The 20,080-nt window shown below is 45.9% G+C and overlaps 1 protein-coding gene across 3 annotated transcripts in view; it reads right to left on the bottom strand.

Annotated features, from left to right (window-relative positions):
• raraa (retinoic acid receptor, alpha a) overlaps window positions 1-11,889 on the bottom strand; it is a 219,224-nt gene extending 207,335 nt beyond the window's left edge. For 2 of the 3 annotated variants that reach the window (XM_041878242.2, XM_041878252.2), the window contains exon 1: window positions 11,651-11,889. The gene's annotated coding sequence lies outside the window, so the exon portion shown is untranslated. The remainder of the gene's footprint in view (window positions 1-11,650) is intronic. The other variant, XM_041878267.2, reaches the window with a different exon arrangement.
• Window positions 11,890-20,080: the final 8,191 nt, after the last annotated feature.

Here is a 20,080-nt window from a genome sequence, read left to right as displayed (position 1 = left end):
ACATTTAGTTCATATCCTTTGCTAGTTAGTGAGTTATTATCCCAGTTATAGATCATTTGTAGTCAGCAATAGGGGAGTGATTACTTCCTACTTGAGCACAAAACGTGTGCATTTCTAGCCATCTTTGAAAAGCAAGTCGGGTAAAGAGCATTTTTTCTGTCTTGAAGGGGCAGTATTGTATTTTGAGCAGGGCTTGAATAAGCTAAATAGCCAATAGGCAGAGGGTAGCATATTATTATAATTTGTCTGATTCTCTGTAATAATGGTATGGGAATAATAATTAACCTTATTTTGTAAAGTGGTTTCTTGTATCACACACCACAACATTTTCAGTCACCTTGTCTGAAGGACTCGCACCAACGAGAGGATTGTTCAGGTTCACATATCAATCGCTACATGTTATTTTCAAAAGTCTCATGGATTGTAGGCCTACATTGAACACTGCTACAGTAGGCTGAATAATAGAACATTTCCATGTTAAATTGTTTCGGGATGCATGTTTTTTTATGGTAGGCCACTCTGGTAGGCCTACATTATGATCAAAAAGCCACATTAGCCTACTTGGCCACTGTTATAACTGTAACTTAAAGCGGGTACAGCCTCAGTGTTCACAGTAAACATGCGCCAGAAGTTGCACAAAGTTTGCGCTGAGCAGACCTGAAATTTGCTCAGTGCTGAAATTTTTTAGAGGGAACATTGATCACACCCATTGACTTTTTCCACAGTTTTGTTGTGTTCAAGTGGGATTCAAATGGATTTAATTGTGATGTTGCTGTCAACGATCTACACAAAATATTCTGTAATGTCAAAGTGAACGAAAAATAAATAATGTATGAAAAATAAATAATAAAATAAAACACTAATATATCTTTATTAGATACGTTTTCAACCCCCTGAGTCAATACATGTTTGAACTTAAAAACTATTTGTTCCACAGGTTACAAGAAAAAAGAGAAAGTGTCAGCACATTTGAATCACTATCATACTATCATGTTTATCACTATCAAAGAACATTTTCCAGTGTCACACTTAGACTTTATGATTTTGAAGAGGAAGGAAAAGGGGGGGGGGTTCTGTCTGACTTCAGAGGAGGTATGACGAGGCGGCAAAGTGAGTGAGTGATGACACATTTACCGCCATGTGAAACCAAGTAGTGAGGTTTCTAACTGGCATCTCTCATACAAGAAGGAAACCGACATCCCGTAGAAGACAAACAAGTCGCTGGGGTTTGACGGTCGCTCAAAAGATGCTCCAATTCTATCTATACTCAAAATACAGTACTAGGCTATACAATTGAGTTTTCTGCAATCCTAAAACTCATTGTATGGTCTAACCCTAAAACTTAGAATAGACAATCACCCAACAATAGCACGTCTGCACTATAGACTAGATATAGAGTATCTGCCACAAGAGAAGCTGATGAACACATTGACTTGAGGTGCCTGCAAGGCTGAAGTTGATAACTTATGATCACATCATTTTAACTACACTACACAAAAGTATGTGGACACCTTCAAATTAGTGGATTTGGCTATTTCAACCATATAATGGTCTGGGGCTCTTTTTCATGGTTCGGGCTAGCCTCCTTAGTTCCAGTGAAGGGAAATCTTAACGCTACAGCATACAATGACATTCTAGACGATTCTGTGCTTCCAGTTTGGGGAAGGCCCTTTCCTGTTTCAGCGTGACAATGCCCCTGTGCACAAAGTGAGATCCATACAGAAATGGTTTGTCGAGATCGGTGTGGAAGAACTTGGCTGGCCTGCACAGAGCCTTGACCTCAACCCCATCGAACACCTTTGGGATGAATTGGAACGCAGACTGCGAGTCAGGCCTAATCACCCAAAATCAGTGCCTGACCTCACTAATGCTCTTGTGGCTGAATGGAAGCAAGGCCCTGCAGCAATGTTCCAACATTTAGTGGAAAGCTTTCCCAGAAGAGTGGAGGCTGTTATAGCAGCAAAGGGCAGACCAACTCCATATTAATAACCATGATTTTTAGTTGCCAAACTCATAACACGGTGAACCCATCTCAGATCCTCTTGCCTTTGAGGGAGAACAGGCGAAACCCAAGGACGATTGGATTGTTGACGTACACAGGTACCAGGCCAATCAGTAGGCTTACTCTTTCCTATAGGGCTCATCCTGTAACATGAGTTTGCGACAGTGACACAGCAAATTAAACTTCTATGATTGTTTCATTTTCCACTGACCTGAAGGACCGAAAGCCAAGGGCAGGTAATATTACATACGGAGTGGCTGCGTGACTGGATTCTCTGGACGCCTTGTCCCAATAGCTAAACAACCGTACCTTCTGCGCATGTGCTACTTTACGATAATAATATTATTTATGATAATTCTTCCCGTTTTACTGGTAAAGCGGCCATGCAGCATCTGCATGCCAACCATTTGATCTCAATCAGTTTCATGGGAATACGCATTTAGATCTTCTTGAAAGCACATATTTTGCCTAACGGTGCGCGCTGCAGAGTTTTGGCCACATGGGAAATAAATGTGACCATTCGAATAAGGATGTAACGATTCACATCAGTCCCCGGTTAAAATGTTTAAGATGAGGGAGCCCAAACCAATCCAAATTAAACATGCGTCGGTCAGAAAACCGATTCAAACATTATCGCCAGTTCACTAATATTTTTTACTCCTATGGTTTTATTCTGAAAATACCTCTTATCTGTTGTGACTGAATTGATGTGTCCTCTCCTTCAGTTCAGTAGCCTATCAAACGTTTATATGCATGTAACAGCTGTCAGATAACAACTGTGTGCACAGTGCTGGAGACAAAGCTACTCACACCAACGAGAGGATTGTTCAGATTCACCATAAGAAATAGTTTTGGTAGTTTTGCTTTAAACAGTCAGTGGCCGTGTCCATATACCCATAACTTGCATTGTAAATAGTAGGCCGTTTGAGTATGCAAAAAAATGAAGTTTAATAGTATGTAACATTTCGAAAATTGAGTATACTTTAAATGCCCGGATGTCGTAATAATTTCGGCTTTGAGAACAGCTGATCAATTAGATATGGGGATGCGCTACCGAAATCAACGATTAGTGGGAAACAACACAATCGCGCATGACGTATTCTCAGTATGCTTAAATGTTATGTTTTATAGTATGTGAATTTTCGAAAATCGGTATGTTTTAAATGCGAGGATGTTATACTCATTTCGGCTCTACATCTAGTAGAATTCTATGTACACTTTTCCACAGTGCATTGAAAGAGGTGGGCTGCGAGTGATCGGCACTAGTTCTCTTGAATTAGCCAAACAACAAAACTAGGCTACTTAATTGGGAAGATACCGAATAGCAAAGCTTCCGGGTGGTGTTCAAATGTAGGCTAAGTAGTTTTTGTTCTCCTTAAAATGATCACGAGTATTGCATCGTAGGCTACATCATTTGTATTTTTTTTACCCAAAGTGGATTTCTGTTTTCTCATTGAAAAGTGTTTGTTGTTCTCTTGGCCTTCGTCAGAGCTTTTAAACCATCTTTTGATTTCTGAATGTGTCAGCACCAGGGACTCGGGATGTGGCTGCGTTGTTCATGTCATGTTTATCAGGCCTTTTGATTTAAATATATGGATTGTTTTAGTTTTGTAGGCTAGGCTACCTTTTTAATTATTTAATTTATGGATAAAGCCTTAGCAGTCATTCTGATCTCGTTCCCAATGACCAGTGCTTTAGTTAATTATGTTGCTGTCCAGCAGTTCTGAATTTGCGATGCACCTGACTGTCCACGTTTTTTCTGTGCAATAGCCTTTTAATTTGAAAATTTGAAAAGTTTTGGTGTGTGATTATGTAGAATACTAATGAATCATTATGTGATCTTGACATTGATTCGGCTTTGATCTTACTTTATTAAAAAAGCACCCTGCAGGCTGCGACATGTCGGTTACGATCATTACGTTTATTATAGTTACAAAACAAGTTTGTAGGCTACAACATGTCGATCATGTCGTTTATATTTCAACTTAGTTACTACAGAAGTAAACCTTTGCAAAACGTGGTACATTTGTTTAGATCTGGGGAAGAGGCGTCCTGGGGGGTGGGAAAGGGGCACAACGGGCTGTTTGATCATTACATAACAGTACCTTTCAGGATTAGGCCACTCTAGTGATAGTCGTAGCAATTGTAAGTGAACCTACTGCCTGGTTAGGTTACAGCTGTGTCACGGTTTCGGCCGAGGCTGCTCCTCCTCCTTGCTCGGGCAGGCTTCGGCGGTCGTCGTCCCCGGAGTACTAGCTGCCACCGTTGTATGTTTAGATGTTTGTTTGGTTTTGTCTTCTTTGTACAGCTGTTCCCTGTTAGTGTGATTATGTAACCTATAAGTGTTCCATTTGTTTGGCATGTGTTGTGCGTAATTGTTTTCACCTGTCTGTTGGTGCTGTTCAGTTTTGCCAGTCGCTTGTTTGTACCGTCGCACTGTTGTTTCGTGCGCAGTCGGTTTTTGGAGTTTTACGCACTGTTGCGTATTGTTCGCCTCCGGGTTTATTTGACCCGTTTGTTATTTTGTTTATTCTAGTAAAGTCTGGTTGACTTAGCTCCTGTGTCCTGCACTTGATTCCACACCACATCCGCATCATAGCCTTGACAGAATTACGCACCAATTTAATGGAATCAGCAGGAGCAACAGCAGCGCCTGAGTCGCTGGAGGAGCACGTCCGCGGCCAGGATGATCAGATCCGTCAGCTTGGGACCGCGCTGCAGGACGTCATCAACACATTACACCGATGGGAGTCCAGAGGGGTACCCACACCCCCATCTACCTCACCACCACCACCATCGGTCGGTCCGCCCATCCCAGGTCCGGAACCCAGTGGGATTCGGCTCTCGCTCCCGAGGGCGTATGACGGCACAGCTGCCGGGTGTCAGGGGTTCCTCCTGCAGGTGGAGCTCTACCTGGCCACGGTACACCCGGTGCCCTCGGGACACGAGAGCGTTTCCGCCCTCATCTCCTGTCTCACGGGCAAGGCGTTGGAATGGGCCAACGCCGAGTGGAGGAGGATAGACGCCACCACCATCTCCTACGCGGAGTTCTCCCGTCGCTTCAAGGCCGAGTTCGACCATCCACCTGAGGGCAAAGCGGCGGGGGAGCGTCTCTTCTACCTCCGACAGGGGAGGAGGAGCGCACAGGCGTTCGCACTGGAGTTCCGGACTCTAGCGGCAGATGCAGGGTGGAATGAACGGGCCCTCATCGATCACTTTCGATGTAGTCTACGGGAGGACGTTCAACGTGAGTTGGCCTGCAGGGACACCAATTTCACGTTCGACCAGTTGGTCGACATGTCCATCCGTCTTGACACCCTGCTGGCCACCCGTGGACATCCCGAGTGGGGTCCGTCCATTCCATCCTCCAGCACCTCCGAGCCGAGCCCTATGGAGCTCGGGGGTGCTGGCGCTAGAGAGAGGAGGAGAAGGAGCCCGAGGGGGGCTGTCCCCTGCACCAATTGTGGCCGTGGAGGGCACACTGCAGCCAGGTGCTGGGGAGGGTCTCCAGGAGGAGGGGACAACAGGCCACGCACTGGGGAGCCTTCCCAGGTGAGTAGACGCCCCACTTACCCAGAGCTCTCTGTTGTGCACTTTTGTATACCTGTTAGTTTTCCACAGGTTGCACCTCATTCCCAGCATAAGGCGCTAGTAGATTCAGGCGCAGCTGGGAATTTTGTTGATCAGAAGTTTTGTTTAGATTTAGGGATTCCCCTCCTGCCTGTTGACGATCCATTTCCCGTTCATGCATTGGATAGCCGCCCGTTGGGATCGGGGTTGATTAGGGAAGTCACAGCACCACTTAGGATGTGTACGCAGGGGGGTCATGAGGAGACTATTCAGCTTTATCTGATCGACTCCCCTGCGTACCCGGTGGTGCTGGGAATTCCCTGGTTAAGTACCCATAACCCTGCCATTTCGTGGCAACAGAGAGCTCTCAAGGAGTGGTCTGCTCAGTGTGAGGGGCGATGTCTGGGTGTTTCCGTGGGGGCAACCTCGGTGGAAAGTCCAAACCAAGTGGCCGCAATGCACATTCCACCTGAATATGGGGATTTGGCACTTGTGTTCAGTAAGGCGAGGGCGACGCAGTTGCCTCCTCACAGACAGGGGGATTGTGCGATAGACCTCCAGGCAGGAGCAGCGCTCCCACGGAGCCACGTGTATCCTTTGTCTCAAGAGGAGAGAAAGGCTATGGAGACTTACATAGCCGAATCTTTGAGACAGGGATACATACGGCCCTCCACTTCCCCTGCGTCCTCGAGCTTCTTTTTTGTGAAGAAAAAGGATGGAGGGTTGCGCCCGTGCATTGATTACCATGGTATCAATCAGATTACTGTGAAATACAGTTATCCACTCCCTCTGATTGCGACTATGACGGAGTCATTGCACGGAGCGCGGTTTTTCACAAAACTGGATCTCAGGAGCGCATATAACTTGGTGCGCATTAGGGAGGGCGACGAATGGAAAACAGCATTTAGTACCACTTCGGGTCATTACGAGTATCTCGTCATGCCATACGGGTTGATGAATGCTCCGTCAGTCTTCCAATCCTTCGTGGATGAGATCTTCCGGGACATGCAGGGGCAAGGGGTGGTCGTGTACATTGATGACATTCTAGTGTACTCTTCTACCCGAGCCGAGCATGTAGCCCTGGTGCGTCGTGTATTGAGGAGGCTGTTGGAGCACGACCTGTATGTCAAGGCAGAGAAATGTCTGTTTTTTCAGGAGTCGGTCTCCTTTTTGGGTTATCGGTTGTCCGCGTCAGGGGTGAAGATGGAGCTGGACCGTGTGTCAGCCGTGCGTAATTGGCAAACCCCAACCACTGTTAAAGAGGTGCAGCAGTTCTTGGGCTTTGCGAATTACTACCGGAGGTTTATCCGGGGTTTTGGACAGGTGGCAGCTCCCATAACGTCTCTTCTGAAGGGGGGTCCGGTGCGCTTGCAGTGGTCAGCTGAGGCGGACAGGGCTTTTGGGAGACTGAAGGACCTGTTTACTTCGGCTCCGGTGCTGGCGCATCCGGATCCCGCCTTACCCTTTCAGGTAGAGGTGGACGCGTCTGAGGCCGGTATAGGGGCCGTTCGCTCTCAACGGTCCGGCACGCCACCTAAACTCCGCCCCTGTGCTTTTTACTCTAAAAAGCTCAGCCCGGCGGAGCGAAATTATGACGTTGGGGACAGGGAGCTGTTAGCTGTGGTACAGGCCCTTAAGGTGTGGAGGCATTGGCTTGAGGGTGCTCAACACCCTTTCCTCATTTTGACTGACCATCGGAACCTGGAGTACATCCGGGCAGCTAGGAGACTGAACCCTCGCCAGGCTCGGTGGAACATGTTTCTAGCCAGGTTCGTATTTAAGATCACGTACATCCCTGGGTCCCAGAACGGTAAGGCAGACGCTCTGTCCCGGCAGTATGACACAGAGGAGAGGTCCGTTGAGCCCACTCCCATACTACCGGAGTCTTGTCTAGTGGCACCGGTTGTGTGGGAGGTCGATGCTGAAATAGAGCGGGCGTTGCGTGCCGACCCTAGCCCTCCACAGTGTCCTGTGGGTCGGACGTACGTTCCGCTCGAGGTTCGGGATCGACTCATTTATTGGGCTCACACGTCACCCTCCTCTGGACATCCGGGTATTGGCCGGACAGTGCATTGTCTTAGCATTAAGTACTGGTGGCCAACGTTAGCCAGGGATGTGAGGGTTTATGTCTCCTCCTGCTCGGTGTGCGCCCAGTGTAAGGCGCCCAGACACTTGCCCAGGGGTAAGTTACAACCCCTGCCCGTTCCACAACGACCCTGGTCCCACCTCTCGTGGATTTTGTTACAGACCTTCCCCCCTCTCAGGGAAATACCACCATCCTGGTCGTTGTGGACCGGTTCTCTAAGGCCTGTCGTCTCCTCCCTATGTCGGGTCTTCCTACTGCCCTACAGACCGCTGAGGCATTACGGGGTACCCGAGGATATAGTGTCTGATCGAGGTCCCCAGTTTACCTCCCGAGTCTGGAGAGCGTTCATGGAGCGTTTGGGGGTCTCGGTGAGCCTTACCTCGGGGTACCACCCGGAGAGCAATGGGCAGGTAGAACGAGTGAACCAGGATGTGGGTAGGTTTCTGAGGTCGTATTGCCAGGGCCGGCCGGAGGAGTGGGCTAGGTATATTCCCTGGGCAGAGATGGCCCAAAACTCTCTCCGCCACTCCTCCACCAACCTAACCCCTTTCCAATGTGTGTTAGGGTACCAGCCGGTTCTGGCACCATGGCATCAGAGCCAGATCGAGGCCCCTGCGGTGGATGAGTGGGTAAGGCGCTCGGAGGAGACGTGGAACGCTGCACACGTCCATCTGCAGCGGGCCATCCGTCGACACAAGGCGAGCACCGATCTCCACCGCAGTGAGGGGCCGGTGTACGCACCTGGAGATCGAGTCTGGCTCTCGACCAGAAACCTGCCCCTCCGCCTGCCCTGCCGGAAGCTGGGTCGGCGGTTTGTGGGGCCTTTTAAAGTCCTGAGAAGATTGAACGAGGTGTGTTATAGGTTACAACTGCCTATTGAGTATAAGAATATTAACCCCTCGTTCCATGTGTCTCTTCTCAGGCCGGTGGTAGCTGGTCCACTCCAGGAAGGTGAGATAGGAGAGACTCCTCCGCCCCCACTGGACATCGAGGAGGCTCCGGCGTACACCGTTCGGTCCATCTTGGACTCGAGACGTCGGATGGGGGGTCTCCAGTATCTCGTGGAGTGGGAGGGGTACGGCCCGGAGGAACGGTGCTGGGTGCCGCGGAGGGACATCCTAGACCCGTCTCTCCTGTCAGAGTTCCGCCGGGGGCACCCCACGCGCCCTGCTCCGCGTCCTCCTGGTCGTCCCCGAGGCCGGGGTCGGCGCACGGCTGGAGCCGCGCGTCAAGGGGGGGGGGGGTACTGTCACGGTTTCGGCCGAGGCTGCTCCTCCTCCTTGCTCGGGCAGGCTTCGGCGGTCGTCGTCCCCGGAGTACTAGCTGCCACCGTTGTATGTTTCGATGTTTGTTTGGTTTTGTCTTCTTTGTACAGCTGTTCCCTGTTAGTGTGATTATGTAACCTATAAGTGTTCCATTTGTTTGGCATGTGTTGTGCGTAATTGTTTTCACCTGTCTGTTGGTGCTGTTCAGTTTTGCCAGTCGCTTGTTTGTACCGTCGCACTGTTGTTTCGTGCGCAGTCGGTTTTTGGAGTTTTACGCACTGTTGCGTATTGTTCGCCTCCGGGTTTATTTGAGCCGTTTGTTATTTTGTTTATTCTAGTAAAGTCTGGTTGACTTAGCTCCTGTGTCCTGCACTTGATTCCACACCACATCCGCATCAGAGCCTTGACAAGCTGACTAGGGTCTTTGCAGTTATGGCAAAACTAGGGATGTAACGATTCACCGATACGCATCGGTCCCTGGTTCAAATGTTTAAGATATACGAGTGCATCGGTCTGCGGGACACCAAACCACTGATCCAAATGTAGCATGCATCGGTTAGAATGTCGATTAAAACGTTACGAATCGCCGGTTCACTTACATTTTTTTCTCAAATTACTTTCCTTCTACCTTCTGAAAATACCTCTCATATTTTGTGACAAATGCCTCCTCTCCTTCAGTGTCGAACTAAGCATGTAATTATTTTGACAGCCATTGATCTACAAGTCATTTTGCATGCCGAACAACCCCAGGCAATATTAGTAGCCTAGTCAAACCACGCATTCAAATGTATGTAAAGCAATATTAGGCTTTATTAGTCGAGTGACAACCAATGTAATTTGCTAGGCTACTGAAAATGGTGTTTTACTGGCATAAAAGTAGCCTAAGCTACCACCAGAGACAACTCTCATCTGGCTATAGGTAGGCTACATGCTGATCAGGGTTTACATTCGATTTTATTTTGATTGTTCAGGTTCACCATCAGCAATAGTTTTGGTAGTTTTGCTTAAAACAATCAATGTATTATGGTCATTTTTAGATATGCAGGGTAAAGTTGATCATTTCATAACAAAGACATGCACACATCAGCTCAGACAGATCCAGCTCAGAGAGGCCAAGCCCATGAGCTCCATCCATTCAAACTAAAACGTATCGGAGCCCATGCATCTAGATGCGTATCGAATCGTCTTGAAAGGGAAATTTGCACATACCTAGGCACAACATGCAACTGTGATTCACACCAAGCGGGAAGGTGACAGGGTGGGAAAATCCCCAGACACACCAAATGTCACACTCAGCGACTAAGCCTCTAATGCATCTTGCTCTGAATGTCACAGGTTTTATGGAGAAAATGGCAAATTACTTTTTCACAACAAAAACAGTATTGTGTTGTACACATTATGCAGCCAGTCTTGGACAGGGCATTGAAATAGAAACAATCAATGTATTATGGTCATTTTTAGATATGCAGGGTAAAGTTGATCATTTCATAACGAGGACACACACATGTCAGCTCAAACAGATCCAGCTCAGAGAGGCCAAGCCCCTGAGCTCCATCAGCAGCAGATTTCCCATCCTAATCGATATGAGGGCATTATTAATATATATCAATCATGCACCATAAGATATCATAAAACCATGATAAGGCTACCTCATAATCATACCGAATCCCAATGAAAATGTTATTACAGATCTACATAGGAAACAATGGATTTTAATCACGCAGAAATTAAGGACTTAATAAAAGCTTAATAAAATATTCGCAAGAAATTGGTAATAATAAAGTTGACTGTTATGGGGAAATCCTAATTGGTCCAATTTCGAAATTACATTAGACTTTGACTAAACACATTGCCACAATGTTAATAATTATGTCATACATAAACGTGACATTTAATTTTGTCAGATGCTCCTCTGAGGAGGCTGCAAATGTGGGCATATTATCTTGACAAAGGTGCATCAAAGGTGTAAACAAATTGGGGGAGGCATCTGTTTCACAGTGTGACTTACATTTAAGTTATTTGCAGAGAACAAAATACTTTTGTGCACACTGTCTTGGGAATAGGTTTGTGCACAGAGTTTTGGGATTGTTCAACATTAATATTCCATTGTCTTGACGTTCAATGGCTAGCTCCCGCTAAACTGCAGCTAAAAACCACTAACGTTAGATCTTGTTTATGTGGGTACACTTGTCTCATAACATGGTAAATAAATACTGTGAAAACGTTAGCAAGCTGATTGGTTGACCTTGCGACATGGAGTAGCGATGTAGTTAAATGTCGAGACAACTGTCAGCCTGTCAAAATCCAGATAGAAGACAAGCCAACGAACTATAGCTAGCTTGCTGCCCCTTATTACAACGTTTAGATTTTGTTGCTTGCTTGCTCTATATCAATTATGGGAAATTAATACAGCAAATCAAATAACTCTGTTTTATTATCAAACTAGATAAGGCGTGCTTGTTGATAGCTACTGTCAAGCACGAGATTCATAACATCTAACACTCTGCCGAACTGTATGCATGATATCGAAATCGTACAGTATAAGGTTCGTGCACATAATAAACTGGCAATGCATGGCGCAACTGAAAGTTAGAATCTCCTCGTATTGAAGGACTTCAATTATTCATGACATTTACCTATTAGCTAATGTTAATCTTGCACTGTACAGCAAACTGTCAAATGTTGACAAGATACGCCACCTCCAACGACAAATGTAATGTCAAATACCTTTGACCTGTTGACTCCTCCTCCTGATTCCGTGGTTGGTGGAAGTTGAGACGCGTATAATTATTTTGATACTCTCTCCAAAGTTGTTACCTGTAAAACAATTAGCAACGGTGGATAGCAACGGGTGTCGAGCCAAACTACCCTGCGGCAATTCGTCTGTGAAAGGCTTTCAGTGTGCAGAGAAGTTCTGCACGGCTTTCGCAGCCGCAGCCATTGAGGTCACGTGCTCCGGCTGTGAACTCCAACACAACCCACTTTCCCCGCCCCCTCTACTTTTATGGGGTGCTCCTCTGAAAGGGGATGTCCTGTTATCTCCAGATGTTCGGACAGTTTTTCCAAAGACAGTACAGTATGGTTTAGAAACTCAGCTCCCCAATAAATCTTGACACGGCAACTATAATAGTTCAAAGACAGTAATTGAATGTAATTAGGTACAGTCAGCTGACCATTATTTTGTTGCGTGAACAATGGACAGAGAGCACACGTTTCTGCCCTTAGGTTTGTTTGTTGCTTTCCACGTCAAAACCTACTGCCAGAAATAAGACAATTTCTATGAGTGATTGTTGTGTTTTTGGTCACACTAGGACACAATATAGTCAGTGAGATACTATACGTTTCTCCCATTGCAAGCAGCCCACCTCAAAGTTGACTGTCTGTCTCTTTCCCTGCAAGCTTTGTATGGCGGGAGGCTACACTGGATTCCCTGTCTTCCCTGGATGTTTTTCCAACAATCCCTCTGAGGCTGCTGCAACAAAGCCTTGAGTGGCACTGAGCTGTGTCAACTGTCACACATCAGCACACAAATGAGGACTGCTGTGCTGGGGGTGACGTGGGTGGAAGCGGAGTGAAAGGCCTTCAAATGCTCAAAGCATGTTTTGGTGGAAGTGGTTGCTGTCAAAATAGTGAATATGAGTGTGAGATAAGCCTTTTCACACGATTTGTGGCAGGTGAAATTGAGCCCTGGCGTGATATCTTTGTGTGCACAGATGTAGAGTAGACTACCATTTGCCTGCAGACAGACAGCGGGACTTTACTCTATTGGCAGCCATAGTGTTTCCTCGACATTATCTCTAGGTTTGGTTGGAAGGCCCCCAGCGTGTCCTCAGTACAGTTGCATCCTGGACGCAGCAGGTTACCCTCTAATGTTAGGAGGAGTGTTGTACTGTCTCTTAATGGAAGAACTGCAGATATGTCAAGCATAGTGTATAGTGCAGTGCCATGTCATGCATGTTTTATGCATGCTTTGCATAATCCACTTTACACCTAAATCAATTAGGCTCAGGGATGTCAAGGGTTACGCAGCGCACGTTTCATTTAATGCTTTGAATAAACTAATATGCACAAGGGAGAAATCAAGGGTTTGACATGCTAATATCTGCTAAATATGTGTATGTGACCGATACAATTTGATTTTATTTGATTTGAAAGGCTGCAAATGTGAACCGCTTCTTTTTTTTAAAACCTCACACCTGATGTGACAAGGAGTGACACAGCTGTCAGTAAAGGCTGACTGTGATTTATGTACGTCGACATATGTATGCATTTAGCCTATATATTTGGCTTTGGTTGGCATGACATTTTTGCTGACTAGCACTGAGGTTGCGTTTTTTGAAGCGGCAGACTGAAATTATTTAAGGTTAGCCACGATTCATCATTCACTCCGCACATTGTAAACGCTCATCCTTTTAGCATCAAGAATAAGCCCCTTTAAGAGGCCTGACATGCATGGCGCTTAGAGAGACTTCACGGTACTATCCTGATCCTGTAAAATGGATAGATCAACAAAAACATTTGCTCCTTGGCTCTCCTCGTTCCCCCGGCTTTCCATATTTTTATTTAGGGGAAGTGCCAGCGCTAGCACAAATAGTCCCAAATACTCCCTGACAACCTAGTTTTAGGAGCAGCTCTCAAGAAGAAGTCCCATAGTCTCTCCTGTTTCAGTTTAACAAGGCACCTGTCAAGCCCCCAGCAGGTGTTTGAGTCCACCTCACAACCTCCTGTAAACGCAGGATACCATTTACTGGCCCGGCTATTTCCAGTGGCTGACCAACAGCATGGGCCGCATGCCATCACACCAGTCACAGCCAGAGCGGGAGACTAGGGTGACAATGTGACACCCACACATCACATGAGTGTCACCCACCCAAGAGCAACATCTCCAGGGTCTCCAAATGTCAGTGGACAAATAGAGTGAGATGCCCCATGCACCATGTGACACATGAGAGCCTAAGTGGCCTACTTCAATGATAATGAGAGGCTATCACCTTGCAGGCCAGCTCGGTGTAGGTTTGGAGAATGTTTCAGATCTGCCTCAAGACCAGGGCCGGTATTCATAAAATGTCTCAGAGTGCTGATCTAGGATCAGGTCTCCTCCCCTCTTATTCATTATAATGTAAAAGGCAAAACTGATCCTAGATCAGCACTGCCACTCCACTCTGAGACACTTTATGGAATGCTGATCTAAAATCAGGTCCCTTTGTCCATGTAATGTTATACATTATATTCCAAAAGGCAAAATTGATTCTAGATCAGCACTCGTACTCTGACACGTCTTATGAATACGGCCCAGACCTACAGCGAGAGAAAGCTGTGAAGGGAGACGTGAGGGCAGGGCCGTGCCAAGGCTCTGTGGTCAATCAAGACCCACATACTCCCTCACCATTAATATCCCTCCGCCCCTGATTCAACCAATTTCTCTACCTCACAGCAGCCAACCATTCATCACTGCTTTAGGCCCCTTATTAGCTTGTCATCCATAGACATGGCACTCTGTAATGGTGAAACCATCGGGCAAGGCTCTTTGTGACAAGGCTGGTACCCACAAGAGTCCTTCTGGATACAATAAAATAAGATGGTCGATGAATGTATTGGAGTATCTGAATATGTGTCCCTTTTGTTTATAAGTGCATGTGTACACGCGCGTTAAAAGGAGACAACTTTCATGTCAGTCCACTTTATGTGTCAGTCCACTTTATGTGTCAGTCCACTTTATGTGTCAGTCCACTTTATGGTTGTAGGTTGTGAGGATCAGAGGAAAAATCAGACAAGATTATATTAGAGGCATGGAATTGGTTACTGTGGTCCAGAATCCTCCCTTGCTGAAAACGGCTGTTAGGGGAGCAGTTTCACTCTCAACATGTTCACATAACATGCCAACAACATAGTACACACACAAACATACAAACACACACATACAGGAATATATGCTTATCTATCACCCACCCACACCTCTATCTCGGCTCACCTGCGAAAAAGAACACCATTATAAAGTTGCATTTTTGGGAATCACTTTTTTCTTTCCCCCCCAAAAAAAGAAACATTTTCAAACCACTGACAACCGAGCCTTTCGCGGGATTTAGTCCATCTAAGAACATGTGGTAAGCCTTGTGGAATGTCTCAAATGATTCCCAGATGTGGTCCGCAGACAGGTTTAACCCCTTCCTTCCTGGCCAGAGCCGGAGGAGAACGTATATTAACAGGGCTTTCGCGGGAGAAGGTTTGAGCAATATCCAAAAACCTGCAAAACCTTTATCGCCCCTCTCTGCCGATTTGTGTTACTTTCAAAGTATTGGAGCCTGTTGAAGTGTGGTTGAATGTAATTGACTGTAAGGATAAAGATGAGGTACACTTATGCTGCATTACACAAGTTTTACGGAATGTTGAAAAGCCCAGCTTTTTCCAGATGACTCAGCGAAAGCATGGCGTTGACAAAGATTAGAAAAACACCTTTGCGGAGCGATGATACGTTTTCCTGACATGGTAACTTTTTCCCCCGTCTCCTTGGAACTCCTGTCCTCGGCTGTTTTCTTTTCTTTGTTTCCCAAGCAACCTGCAACAAATAGGAACATCTCTGGTTTTATCTGGCCTACAACAACTTCATGTTGTCATGAAGCGTATGCAATATGAGATATCACAGTCAGCAAATGCAATATAAAAGAAAGAAAGGTTTAAGCTTAGTAATACTCAAATCATCTTTGTTTCCATATAGCATACATAAACCTAGATCAAAACAATACAGTTACTTGTGCAGTTTTATTACGGACTCTGTTATTGTTGATATAACGCTCCCAAAGATGGCGGTTTTATGAGGTAGAAGAGGGCGGTAACAGAACAGCTCCACTGCTCCGGGGGTGGAGACACAGAGCTGATTGATATCCTATGAGCAACAAACTCAAGTGACCCCATTCCCTGCTCTCCTTCTCCCTCCGACAGTCCCTCCCTCCCTCAGCCAACTGTGAAGCAGTTGTTCAACACGCCCGTCAGCCTGCCAGCCAGCACTCTGAATTGAAGCCCATTATACACAATAGTAACAGACAGAAAGAGTATATGCAGACAACACCGAAAAGCACAGGAAAAACGTCAGTGACTGACTGACTGACTGACTGACTGACTGACTGACTGACTGAGAGCTGCTGCTGGTGCTGCTCGGGGCTCTTAGCTGAGGGAAAGAAAGAGAGAGAGAGAGAGAGAGAGAGAGAGAGAGAGAGAGAGAGAGAGAGAGAGAGTACATGCTGCTACTTTGTGCTCCACATGTGAATGCACCACAACGCCAATCTCCCCTTTGCTCCCCTCCCACAGCCCTCCCTTAGGATGGACCAGTGTTTTAAAACAAGCAAAATAACTGCCAGCGCTGCCTCAAATCTGCTTTGGTCTTATGGGAGGGGATGGGGAATCAACCATATCTGACTCCTATGGGCGGCGATGCAAAGCAACTAGCAGTATAATACTCTCAGTATTTCTCAGGTGACCCATTAAGGGAATATGAGCTATTGGGCCTGGGCTACTGGCCAGAAGGGATTAAGGTCAATGTTTGGAGGGGTGAGACTTTCATTTCCACATACACTGAGTGTACAACACATTAAGAACATCCTGCTCTTTCCATGGCATAGATTGACCAGGTGAATCCAGGTGAAAGCTATGATCCCTTATTGATGTCACTTGTTAAATGCACTTCAATCAGTGTAGATGAAGGGGAGGAGACAGATTAAAGAAGGATTTTTAACCCTTGAGACAATTGAGGCATGGATTGTGTATGTGTGCCATTCAGAGGGTGAATGGGCAAGGCAAAATATTTAAGTGACTTTGAACAGGGTATGGTAGTAGGTACCAGGCGCACCGGTCTGTGTCAAGAACTGCAACGCTGCTGGGTTTTTCACACTCAACAGTTTCCCATTTGTATCAAGAATGGTCCACCACCCAAAGGACATCCAGTCAACTTGACACAACTGTGAGAAGCATTGGAGGCAACATGGCCCAGCATCCCTGTGGAACGCTTTTGACACCTTGTAGAGTCCATGCTCTGACGAATTGAGGCTGTTCTGAGGGAGAAAGGGGGGGAGGGGGGATGCAACTAAATATTAGGAAGGTGTTCCTTATGTTTGGTATACTCAGTGTATATCCCTTCTAATTTCTGCCTTTTACAATATATTTTAGGGGGGAAAGATCATTGAAGTGCCAGACTTTGGGTTCGAACTTCCAACCAGGCACTTTTGATCAAATACATTTTTGTCAGACCTCCAACGCAATGTCAGCAAGCCAAGGTTACTGCAGCTACGGCCCAGTGGGGTTACGGGGTTGACGATGACATGTTACGGAGTTGACAGTGACAGGGATGACAAGCAAGGTGAAACCACGGTAGCTCGGCGTTGACAGAGGAAGGTGAAATGATAAAGAACAGAGCAGAATACATAAAGGTCTCTGACATCATCTTGCCCCTTCATCTCCTATCAAGCCATTAACATTTGATCCATACTACATCCCCAGTTACGTATGTCACTGCCTTCATTCTACAGTCATTTCCAAATTGACTTATCTCTGCAGAAGATTTACCCTGCAGTGCAGATCATGTGCCCCCTGTTGCGGAAGCCATTTTGGATCATTGGGGGGCCAGTCGCCAACATGCCCCCTTTCCCACCAGCTCATCAGCGGAAACCCAGAGAATATGTCCCTTTAATTAGACTGTCTGTGAAAATAATGGTGCATTAATGACATTTCTATGGGGGCCAATGAGCTGGAACAACAGAGGCAAGACTAAATCACAAATCAATTCCAACAAATGTAATTAAGGCTCAATTAGCCTCCAGGGTGCCTCCAGAACCCGATGAGAGAGATGGAGGAAGATAGAGAGAAGGTGAGATGTAGGAAGAGAGGGAGGAAAGAGACAGAGAGAGAGACAAAGTAGTATGGGTTCCACCTCCGTCACTCGGTCGCATCATTGCCAGTGTTATGAATGCTGCAGCGAGAGAGAGGTCTTGGGAGAAGGTCCATCGTGCCATTGGAAAGATGAATAACATAGACATTTACATACAATAACATTTACATTTTAGTCATTTAGCAGACACCCTTATCCACAGCAACTTACAGGAGCTCTTGCTCAAAGGCACCTTAACATATTTTTCACCTAGTCAGCTCAGGGATTCAAACCAGCGACCTTTCAGTTACTGACCAAATGCTCTTAACCGCTACGCTACCTGCCATACCTGAGTATCTGACGTCTTGTAGTTGTATTATGATTGGAACCAAAGCCGAGGAACAAACTAGGCTCTCGACTCACTGATGGCGCGTGCCCCAGCAATTTTAACACGGAGGGACGATTTAAAGGGACCACTTACAATGTGAGCCACACAGCCAGGCGTGGGTATGAGGAGGGCCAATTCTCTGTAAAAACAGCAGCACGGTTAGGCACAACAACATTCTGGTGTTAAAAGGAGGGGGGAGGAAAGAACAACCGCAGCTGGGAGAAGCCCAAGGCCCAGCCAGGCTCGTTGGATGCCAGATCACACAAACACACACTCTCGCACCAATAACTGAGCTTTATAAACTGCAATTAAAACCCTGGGCACTAATTTAGTGGAAATGGAAGCCTGTAAAAGGGAGGAGTGTTAGAGAAAGGGAGGAGAAGCTGTGGAGCGATATAAAAGGGTGGGGGGATTGGACCTTAGCAACTGAGCTGATTTTCTTTATCCCACTCATTAATCCAAAACACACCAGCTTTGTACTTTTTTTCTTTCATCTGTGCTGTAACACACAGACAGACACGAGCGAACGCACAATCATACGTCCATGCATGCATGCGTGCACACACACATATTATTTGAACCTCTTAAAGAGAGAGAGAGAGAGAGAAAGAGAAAGAAAAAAAAGAGAGAGAGAGAGAGAAAGAGAAAGAAAGAAAAAAAGAGAGAGAGAGAGAGAGAGATAAAGGAGAGAGAGAGAGAGAGAGAGAGAGAGAGAGAGAGAAAGAAATACATTTTAAAAAGAGAGAGAGAGAGAAAGAAAAAAAGAGAGAGAGAGAGAGAGAGAAAGAGAAAGAAAAAAAAGAGAGAGAGAAAGCGAAAGAAAGAAAAAAAAAGAGAGAGAGAGAGAGAAGAAAGAAAGAAAAAAAGAGAGAGAGAGGAGAAAGAAAGAAAAAAAAGAGAGAGAGAGAGAGAGAAAGAGAAAGAAAGAAAAGAGAGAGAGAGAGAGAGAGAGAGAGAAAGAGAAAGAAATAAAATAAAAAAAGAGAGAGAGAGAGAGAGAGAGAGAGGGTGCCGCTGACAGAAGACATCTGCCTTGTCAGGCCAGACGACTAAAGCTGTGTGTCAGCACTCTGATAGAACAGGCCACACACTCCCACCACAGAGTGCAGCAGTCTTCTCAGACAACACAAAGCATAAACACATCTCTCTGACACCATGCCTCAGACAACGCTGTCTAAACTGGGTAGTCTAAATGTACTGTACTTATTAGTATGAGTGAAGGAGACGTGCCGGCTGAGAAGAAAGAGAAGAAGACGTTTGGTCATGTAAGAGGAGAATTAGAGGTTGAAAAATACTAATTGTACCGTGTGCACATTTTCCATTCTTCTTTTTTCACACGTTGGTGCTTTTGTGACCACATCCCTTGCCACCATAGCCCCAAAACAATCATATTTTCTTCTTTACATTCTAATATCCTCTATATCTTCATTTACATTTTAGTGCATGGGATCCTACAAATGACCACTCCTCAATACATTTTTAAGCAATCAATCATATTCTCATTAGCACATAAACATCCATGTCAGTATGTCAACTACAAGAGATGGACAGTAAAGGAATGGTTACGAACCAATTTGCAGCCAGTTCGTTTCATGATTCACAGTTTATGAAAGTGCTACAGTATGCATTGCTTATGAAGCTGTCATATAGTCCTTATGATTAGCCCTTTCCAAGCATATGGACATCCACAGTTTAGTGTAAAAACACCCAGTAGAACTAGGTAAGCAGAGCCCAGTGATGTTGTCCCTTTGAACTGCTTATTGATCACAGTGTCAAGCTGTGAGGGGTAGAGGACAACCTGAAACGGAGGAGATTGAGAGGCATAATGCGTTACTGAGGAAGAATAGGACTCTCAGATTGGGAATTAAGAGAAGAGTTAGAAAGAGTTACTCATCTTTTATTAAATTCATAT

Source organism: Coregonus clupeaformis, chromosome 1 (genome assembly GCF_020615455.1).
Source record: "Coregonus clupeaformis isolate EN_2021a chromosome 1, ASM2061545v1, whole genome shotgun sequence".
Taxonomy (NCBI): domain Eukaryota; kingdom Metazoa; phylum Chordata; class Actinopteri; order Salmoniformes; family Salmonidae; genus Coregonus; species Coregonus clupeaformis.
Note: the sequence above shows the minus strand (reverse complement) of the source record. Positions and strands in the feature narration are given on the sequence as shown.